Raw genomic sequence first — 10,279 nt, 5'->3', positions numbered from 1 at the left:
TCATTCCCTCTGTATTCTCAAAGGTAATCGTTATTACTTCAAGTTGTATGGATTTTTTCCAGACAATGGCTTTGGACCGTTGTGAATGTGTTCTCCTTGTGCTGGGCAGTATGAACAAATGGGAATGGGTTGTTTGTCCTCCAATGGAATATTGATTCTATGTGTTGTGTGGAGGGGGGATACCAAATACTGTGACTGCTCCACTTCACTCCACAGACAACTGTAGTCCCATGGACTGTCTTTTTGGACTGCTGGGAGAAGAGACAGATTTATACACACAGAGTTGTGTTTTTGAAAAGGTAGCCGTTCATAAATAACTACACATATAGTTGCAATGTTATAATAATTGTTTCCTTGTCTGCCTTGTAGTTCTAAGATTTGATAGCTCCATTGCTTTATGCCTGCACGTTTGAGAGCCTGTTGTCTAACATTGTAGATATTAACTAGTAGTAAGTAACTAAATAGTAAGCCTAAGCAGAAACAAACAACTAAAATGTGAAAATGTAATTGCTGTAAAAGGCAGCTTTGCCACAAGCTGGGCGTCCCAGGCTCAGCCGACAGTCCCCTTGGTGAGTCCGCAGGGACTCCTCCTGAAGGCTTACATAATGTTGGCACCGGCCTCAGAGATCTAAGGCACGGCCCCAAGAATTCCTCCTGTTACGTTTAGGTCAAACGTATCATTAACCAGGCAGCAGGAACATCTATATCTCTCCATCTCTCTCCAGTCCCCACGTCCCCTGTTGCATAACGTTGCCAGGGATGTGAGACAGCGTTTCCATGGCGTTGACGCTTGTTCAAGGGGAACATAGTGTGTAGGACTTGTTTATCACTCAGTCTAATGTCATAGAACACAGTGGAGGCTGCTGAGGAGGACGGCTCATAATAATGGCTGAACGGAGCAAATGGAATGGCATCAAACACGTGGAAACCATGTGTTTGTATTTGATACCATTCAACTCCACTCCATCCATTACCACGAGCCCGTCCTCCCCAATTAAGGTGCATCCAACCTCCTCTGAGAGAACATAGATGAAGTCATGCAGTACCTGTAAGGAAAGCTGGTGACTTTCTTTCAATAGTACTCACTTTCAGCCCATGTGTTGTTCATAAAAACACATCATTTTTATTATGTTAATGAGACAAAGCAGGCTACACCAGGAAAAAAGGCTTGTTTTATAACAACTGCACTCTTACATACATTTTTACAGTCATGAACTCCCTTTTTATAACACCACACAAATCTATATATTCAATGGCTTTTTTAGACTTTTCTTTAAAAATGTTCTGATTTTGGATATTATTTCTTCTGTTTGAGACTACGTTGTGCTAGCTCCTCTCTCCTTTCTGTTCTGACCTTTGACACCTGATCTTCTGAGGGGATTGGAATTCATGACAAAATTACAATTCCTAAAGGAGGTACTCATAGTACATCAACCTAGGGTCTGCTCTTCAAGAACATGCTTTTCTCATCTCCAAAGTACTACGTTTCATGGATAGTTTTGTCACATACAAAACAAAAAAAGTCCATTATATACATCCTCATATTGGAACCACAGGTCATTTTCCCGTGATGGTGGCAAGCGTCACAATGATTTCATGTTTGGCCAAGATGTTGACCACCAGTGCAGTAGAAGCATCCAGGTTTTCTTCATTTTAAATTCACTCGAGTCATGCAGTCCCAAAAAAATGATATTGGATTAAACTTAGAAATCCTTTTTGACAGTTGGTCGGTTCAGCGACAAAGTCTCAGCGTATTTGAGAGAGTTCTTTGAAGCGTGGTGGTCCATCAGGGGATTTTCTTCTAACTGTTAAAGCTTATTCCTGTTGTGTAGCATCAGTTAGACAAACAGCGTCTTGTTAACTAGTCCATGGTGATGACGATGTGTGCAGTTAACTCTGATTCACTGATGGAGCATAGCAGGGACCGGGAGGAGGAGAGGGAGAGGGGGGCAGTGGGTCTGAGAGGTTGGGGGGGTACAGGGCAGGCTGGGTGGGAGTGGGTACATGTCTTCATACCGGCCGGTCCACTGCATACTGGCAAGGGCTTAGGTTGGAGACTGTGTTTTGCACGGCTGGGTAAGCAAAGTTGGCGTGCTGCTTGGCCTTCAGTCGGAGGCTGGCCAGGCTGGAGTTGCAGGTGTCTCTGTACATGTACGGACTTGCGGTGGAGGCATAAGGGCAGGTGGCGGCGGTGACCGCCACCGAGTTCAGCGTGGAGCTATTGAGGTTGCCCAGGTTGCCCAGGTTGTTGAGGCTCGAGCCGGGCACCCGGCCACCGCCGAGGGCACCATGGAGGAGGCCATGTTCATGGAGGGGATAGAGCTGGGGGAGGAGAACATGGGCTGGGAGGACAAGGGGCTTACATTCATGGAGTTGAAGAAGGGGAAGCTCTTGGCTGACAGTGGACTGCTGGCCAGACTCTTGGTGGCCCAGTTGTTGTATGAGTAGCCAGAGTACATGTCATCATAGGGCTGCATTAGTCCATTGAACTGGGCACCAAAGCCGTTTTTACACAGCTCAGCCTGTTGGTTCCTCTCCCTCTTCCTCCATTTGGCACGGCGGTTCTTAAACCATACCTGAGGGAGAAGGAAAGAAAAGGGAAAAAATGAAAATAGATATGGGCTTTTCTTTTCAGCCTAATCTGAGGTGGTAAAAATTGTTCTGAAACACAATAACATTTTGGTTTGCAATGGCTGACACTATGATTTCTTTCAAATAGTTTAGGCAAGATTCAGTATACTGTAGCTGCAGACTTTTTAAAAGAAAGAATCATCTGGGAAACTAAGTTGAAGTGTATAATCAAACAGTCATATTAGCCATGGTTTATTAAAACAAATTATTCACTTATTTGAATTATGAGCTCCCAGTGAAAGAAATGTCAAGCTGGAGCGGTCTTCACATTTTGTAATTTTAAGGTCCTATTTTTGGAGGGTATAAAACGGATTAAAGTTTTAATGGCAAATCTAAAATGAAGGTACTTAATTCAGTTCCCAATTGGGGAAATATGAATTTGTCCCTGCGCGTTCATTTTGTGGTTGAACTTTCTCTTTATTCTCATAAAGACTTCAAAACTAATTGAGAAGCAAAATACCTTATTATAAGAATCCAATACAAAAATGATATAAACGGACTGTGTAAAGTTAAAAATCTAATTGTATTAATCAAAATAATATTATTCACATTTGAGTTATTCTAATAAAAATTATTAAAAAGCTACCAACACTTCTGTGGCTAACTCCTCTCCCTCCCTTCCTCATCGAATACTGCTGTGCCAGGGATACAGTATCTAATCCAAACCCTTAGTCTGTGTCTGCCAGCCGGGAGAACAGGCATCTGTTGTGATAGTAATAGAATGCTCTGGACTATTGAATGTGTTGGCACAGTGTATATAGCAGTGAGTCTTCCATGGCACCCATTGACAGTAGGGGAAGTCCCGCTGTGGAGGAAGATTTCTCTCTCCTTTAAACATGACTCTGGGGAAATGTTGTTTAGGTGTTCATGGAAACATCTGAAAGTCAAATGGTTGGATGGGGGGGTTGTGGCAAACCTTACCTCACTTCCCTAAAACTGTCAAATGACTGACATGATCAGACACTCGCTGTAACCTAAGTACCCACGTTCATTGCTTACGACTCTGCTAAAATCTATTTATCAGAATTCGGACAAACTCTGACATATTTCATATTATACATTTAATTTTATAATACTGTGTTGGTTTAATTTAGTCTGAGCTGTATTGATATTATTAGAATCCAGTCTCCTTGGACTCAGGACTCTCTGTACTGTAAATATACATGTGCAGTAGCAATTAGAGTTTTATTAAGCACATTGTATGCAGCTATGTACTGTACATACATATTTGTAGGCAAGGAAGTAGCCCGCATGGATATAGAGGGAGAGCAAGTGGTTTGTTATTCAAACATTTATTACAAACGCATTCTGTGTTAAATACAATAAATCAAGATGACAGGAGAAGTATTCTGTATATGCAGGGGAATCTGTGTCCATGTGGGATTAGCAGGGAACTAGTGGGGTCCTGCTAGACATTAGGACGTGTGTGGTCTGTTGTTCTTTCAAAATAACAACCAAGACTGTGTGCTATGTGACCTTTAATCTAGCCAACATGAATTTGATCCATTACTAGGCAGGAAGGCAACGATTGTATTGTCATCCATCAAAATGTGAGCCCACCTGCTCCATACTGGTGGTGACCAAACCTCTGGGCTTGAGGGAACATTTCAGGGTCAGGAGCAGATCGACACACTTCTGACCTTTGTGACATGTGAAGCCTAGTTTTAGGTTGTTGAAGTCAAATTGCAAAATATTTAAATCTCTGCTTAGTTAGGTAAATTTGTCATCTTTTAGATATGTACCCTCAGGTGCCTTTTACCTTCCGAATTATGTTGAAATTATATGTTGAGTCCCACAAATGTATTGTTGAATAACACCTAAACCCTAAGGAAAGTGGGTTTGGATTATTTCACTGGCTCAGTAGTGATTCTGTAGGGACTCACCCTAACTCGTGCCTCTGTGAGGTTGGTCCACACGGCAATCTCCTCCCGTGTGCTCATGTCGGGGTAGCGGTTCCTCTGAAAGGTGGCCTCCAGCTCCTGAAGCTGCTGGCTGGTGAAGTGGGTCCTCTGCCTGCGCTGCTTCTTCTTCAGAGAGCCGTCCTCTGCATTTGACTCGTCTGTCTGGTTCTGGTGGGACTTCTCTGTGTCTGGGAGGCAATAACATGGATCAGTAGTTATAATCAGAACAAAATGTGGGCCCAATACATAGCAAATCCTCATTTTGTATCGCATCCTAACTATCTACATTTGTTTACAATACTTCCAGACTTGCTCAAACATGTTATTGACAAATTGCATATTTCCATTCCCATCCAATATCAAGTATTTTGCACAAAAGCAGCAATCATCTCTCCAGAGTGAGGTGTCTTCCCATTAAAAAGTTATCACACTTTCCACTGTCCTCTTTTATTTTAAATTAATTAATATAATGGACATTTTATCCCCTGCTATTTGAAAAATAATGTGTTGACATATTTTCAAATAATATGGGAATTGTTTACAGTTTACACCTACTGTATTAGATTTGTGCAGTTCTGTTTGGAATATTTCAAGATTCATTGACTGTATGTATTCTCTTCTCAGAGTTGTCAAAAAACAGATCAATAATTTCAATTGGCCCTGAAACCCATCTGGCACTAACACCAGAACCAAACAGACATGTTTTGTCTGCCCGTGATCCTTTCTCTCTTCATCTGAGTTCCGCAATTTGAGGACCCCACAGAAAGAGTGAAATTAGTTGGCTAACTAATCCCAGGGATCAGGCTTTTGTTACCGGGCAGGTTTCGGACTGTTTGGCAAGGGTTTATCTCTCTGAGAGCAGTAAGAAATAATCAGCAGGGTTTAAAAGACTCTGCAGTGCCACTGGCAAAACCAATAGGACCAGACTTTTGCTGCTATCTACCAGTAAACTGACACTGGTTAAGCCATCACTTAGGCCAAAAACCATTGTCCATCCCATGTCACAATCCAGGAGAGAGGGCATATAGTATATATATGCCTTCTACTATACATTTGTACACCACCATCAATATTAGCCCATGTGCTATAGGTGTGTCTAGTGTAGCCAATTGATTTTTCTAAACTGGGTGGTTCGAGCCCTGAATGCTGATTGGCTGACAGCCGTGGTATATCAGACCGTATACCACAGGTATGACAAAACATGTATTTTTACTTATAGAATGTACGTGTGTGTGTGTGTGTGTGTTTGTCAAATATACCCTGCAGATTTTGGGACAGCAACTTATTGGGTCAGACTGCTAGTCAATCAGCCAGCCAATAAACAAACCAACCAACTAACAGTCAGTCCTTCTTAATGCCCACCACCACTTGCACAACTGATGAGATGTTTGAGAATGTCTGAAGCCTTGTGGATTTATCAATGCCAAGCACACTGCCAGACACAGTTGTTTGTCAATTCAATCTGAATTTAAAAGCGTAATCCCTTGGGCAGGCGAAAAAGCACCAATGTAGCAGCATACTGTGTTATGCAAATGCATGCACACATGCTTTGAAATGCATGCATACATACCCACAAATGCTTGTGTATGACATATATTATAGGCTATTGCCTCTCTAGGCTTTGCATTATGCACTAAGGCCCCAGCAATCTGAGGCATATTCTAATCACTAGGAGTGTCCTTGAGAATTGAGAGGCTTTGTTTTGACTAACTATACATTTGTGAAAGAAATTTTAAAATTCCCAGCTACGTAATCAAAAATTGTCTGAATAAAATATGCCTATTGTAACCAAGCCTCTAGATCTATACTGTACAGTTACAGTATGTGTTTGTCATTTATAGAAGTTTAACTCATTTTGAAACTTCAGATGTCAGTGAGTGTGCTAATGCCCATGTGCCATTTGTCATTTAATAAGGTCTAATTTAATAAAAATCACCAATATGTATTACATTTCTGCATTTAATGGATACACAGGTTAGGGTTCTCATAATATGTATCCAGAAGGATACACATGGTTATTTGTTCAGTGCAAGCCTATATCTTTTTTATAAACTGGATTCTCATGACGGTGGACACCTGGATCTCAACTCTGAAATATTAAGGTGCCTTCAGAAAGAATTCACACCCCTTGACCTTTTTCCACATTTTGTTGTGTTACAAAATGGGGTTTGAATGGATTTAATTGTCATTTTTTGTCAACAACCTTCACAAAATACTCTGTAAAGTGAAAGTGGAAGAACAATTCTAACATTTGGAAAACATTAATGAAAAATGTAACCCTAATATATCTTGATTAGATAAGTATTCAACCTCCTGTGTCAATACATGTTAGTATCTCCTTTGGCAGATATTAGAGCTTTGAGTATTTCTGGGTAAATTTCTAAGAGCTTTCCACACCTGGATTGTGCAACATTTGCCCATTATTACTTTTCAAAATTATTCAATCCTCTGTCAAATTAGTTGTTGATCATTGCTAGCCATTTTCAAGTCTTGACATAGATTTTCAAGCTGATTTAAGTCCAAACTGTAACTAGGTCACTCAGAAACATTCAATGTTGTCTTGGTAAGCAATTTCAGTGTATATTTGGCCTTGTGCTTTAGGTTTTTGTCCTGCTGAAAGATGAATTTGTCTCCTAGTGTCTGTTGGAAAGCAGACTGAACCAGGTTTTCTTCTAGGACTTTGCCTGTTCTTAGCTCTATTCCATTTATTTTTTTATCAACAACAAAACTCCCAAGTCCTTCCTGATGAAAAGCATACCCATAACATGATGCAGCCACCACTATTCTTGAAAATATGGAGAGAGGTATTTAGTGATGTGTTGTGTTGGATTTGCCCCAAACATAACACTTTGCATTCAGGACAAAAAGTTCATTGCTTTTCCAAATTGTCATTATTACTTTATTGCCTTGTTGCAAACAGGATGGATGTTTAGAAATGTTTTATTCTGTACAGGCATTCTTATTTTCACTCTGTCAGTTAGGTTTTTAATTTTTATTTCTTATTTAACCTTTATTTTACTAGGCAAGTCCGTTAAGAACAAATTCTTATTTACGTCCGACCCCGACCAAACCCTAACCGGGACGACGCTGGGCCAATGTGCGCCGCCCAATGGGACTATCAATCACGGCCAGTAGTGATACAGCCTGGAATCAATCCAGGGTCTGTAGTGATGCCTCTAGCACTGAGATGCCGTGCCTTAGACCGCTGCACCACTCGGGAGCCTATAGGTTAGCATTTTGGAGTAACTCCAATGTTGTTGAGCCATCCTCAGTTCTCTCTTATCACAGCCATTCAACTCTAACTGTTTTAAAGTCACCATTGGCCTCATGGTGAAATCCCTGAGCGGTTTCCTTCCTCTGCAGCAACTGATTTAAGAAGGACGCCTGTATCTTTGTAATGACTGGGTGTATTTATACACCATCAAAAGTGTAATAAATATCTTCACCATACTCAAAGGGATATTCAACATCTGATGTTTTTAATTTCTACCCATTTACCAATAGGTGCCCTTCTTTTCATGGCATTGGAAAACCTCCCTGGCCTTTGTGGTTGAATATGTGTTTGAAATTCACTGCTCAACTGAGGGATCTTACAGATAATTGTATGTCTCAAGTACAGAGATGAGGTAGTCATTAAAAAATCATGTTAAACACTATTATTGCACACAGTCTATACAACTTATGTGACTTGTTGAGCACATTTTTACTCCTTGCCATAACAAAGGGGTTGAATACTTATTGACTCAAGACGTTTAAGCTTTTCGTATTTTATTAATTTGTAAATATTTCTAAAAACATAATTCCACTTTGACATTAAGGGGTATTGTGTTTAGATCAGTGACTCAAAAATGTCATTTAATCCGATTTAAAATCAGGATGTAACACAACAACAAAAAACTGTCACGGGATGTGAATACTTTCTGAAGATACTATAATATTATAGAGGTCCAGTTTACTTTAAAAAAATATAGGCCTACACTGAACAAATAACCATGTATATCCTTCTGGATACATATTGAGAACCTGAACCCTAACCTGAAATGGACATTGAAAAACAAACTCATTGTTCAATTTTATTAACTAAGCCAATATCACAAGAAAGAACAATGAATGGTTTATTTGTCAATATCTCATTTCAACTAGATAAAACTTTTCTAGAATGAATATTCCATAGTCAGTGAACAATACAAGTAAGGTACAGTACATTCGACATATTGCCTCTTGATATTTGGCCCCCACACACTCGTTATCTTGATGGTTTTAGTGCGTAATCCGTGGTTCATTTACAGTATATGCGGGTTCTCCTAAATCCCTGCACTCACTCAGGACCGTCCATTTCGGAGTAAGTTTACATTAGTCACACTAATGGAGTCTGTTGCAGACCCTGGATCCACAGAGATTTCATCTATTAGACCGCACGGGTATCACAAATATTAGCTTTTTCTCTCTGTCAAATGCCTAATTTGTTATAAATTGGCATGCAGGCGGTTGAAATGCAGAGGCAGATATTTAGCTTTCAAGCCTGAGCAATCGTAGTTGCTCGAGATATTATTTTATGTCTAGGCCTATGACATTCGGCTATATTCCGTTCATCACGCACAGATATGTTTTAGCTTGTTTTTTAGGTTTCAATGGAGAGTTATTAATAGACCTAAAGCATATCGGCGCTTAAAGACACGCACACGACAAAATACCAAAAAGCTCCGCCAAAGCGTAAGGGGTCCATGCCAAATGTTTACAATAGCTTCCATTAAAGTCTATAGTCGCTGCAGTTAATAACTCTTGCTTTATAAAAGCCAAACGAGAAGAATAAACTTGCAACTTTGGTTCATTAAAGAAAATAACAATTATATAATGTGAATCATAGGAATATGCGCTATAGGTCTACAAAATAATAGCAAGCCAATTAATATTATGGTTGAATTGATATCCACACAATCACGCACATTAAAGGCGACAATGAATAGCCTAATAGCTATTGCAAGCTAGAAATTCGTCCTGATATTATTATGATTATGATTATTATAATAGCCTATTATGACATTATAATTTCCATTATTATTATCAAATTATTCGATTGGTTTAGACCCACAGGCATTAACATATATGCCTATTCTTCATCCAATGTCAGTCTGAGGAGTATTTATCGGTTAAACACCCCTGTGGACAAAGCATTTGCAAGGTAAACGTGGAAACCGACCACTGTTGTCTTGGCCTTTGCATCCCTGATCATGTTGAGGCGTTCCAGAGTCTGAAAGCGATAGCGCTGGGCTACGGGCTTCACTGTCTGTCAGAAGGTTAAAATCCATAACCTCGGCCGCCAGGCTCTGCAAAAGGAAGGCAATACATTTCAATATTAGTCAATATGGCAAAATAATACAAGTATCCTCATAAGTTTAGACCTCCAACCGAATTGGCATGACAAATAAATAACAACAATAGAAAACAACATCAGAAAGATCAACTAATGACAACAATAATTATGTTAATAATAATTTAATAATAAGCCTGGATATGTAATATAAGAAATAGCAGTTCTGACATTTCCATATCAACACAAATTAACGAGTGAATCTGCTGTCTATGAATTTCACAATTCTCTTAACTTTTTAAAATGTGACAAACTGTTAGTGCTAATGATAGGCTATAGGCCTACTGAGCAGGCTTTATAATATTCTCATATTTTGATAACATTCAGGTTGCTGATTGACTTTATTTTTATTTTGTTTTATTTATTTAACCTTTAT

At 39.6% G+C, this 10,279-nt stretch overlaps 1 pseudogene; it reads right to left on the bottom strand.

The window, feature by feature from the left end:
• Nucleotides 1-1,098: 1,098 nt before the first annotated feature.
• On the bottom strand, nucleotides 1,099-9,859 carry LOC127926105 (pituitary homeobox 3-like; annotated as a pseudogene).
• Between the last annotated feature and the right edge of the window lie 420 nt (nucleotides 9,860-10,279).

Source organism: Oncorhynchus keta, unplaced genomic scaffold (genome assembly GCF_023373465.1).
Source record: "Oncorhynchus keta strain PuntledgeMale-10-30-2019 unplaced genomic scaffold, Oket_V2 Un_contig_6808_pilon_pilon, whole genome shotgun sequence".
Taxonomy (NCBI): Eukaryota; Metazoa; Chordata; class Actinopteri; order Salmoniformes; family Salmonidae; genus Oncorhynchus; species Oncorhynchus keta.
The sequence above is the reverse complement of the archived record's forward strand: the minus strand, read 5'-3'. Positions and strand labels throughout refer to the sequence as shown.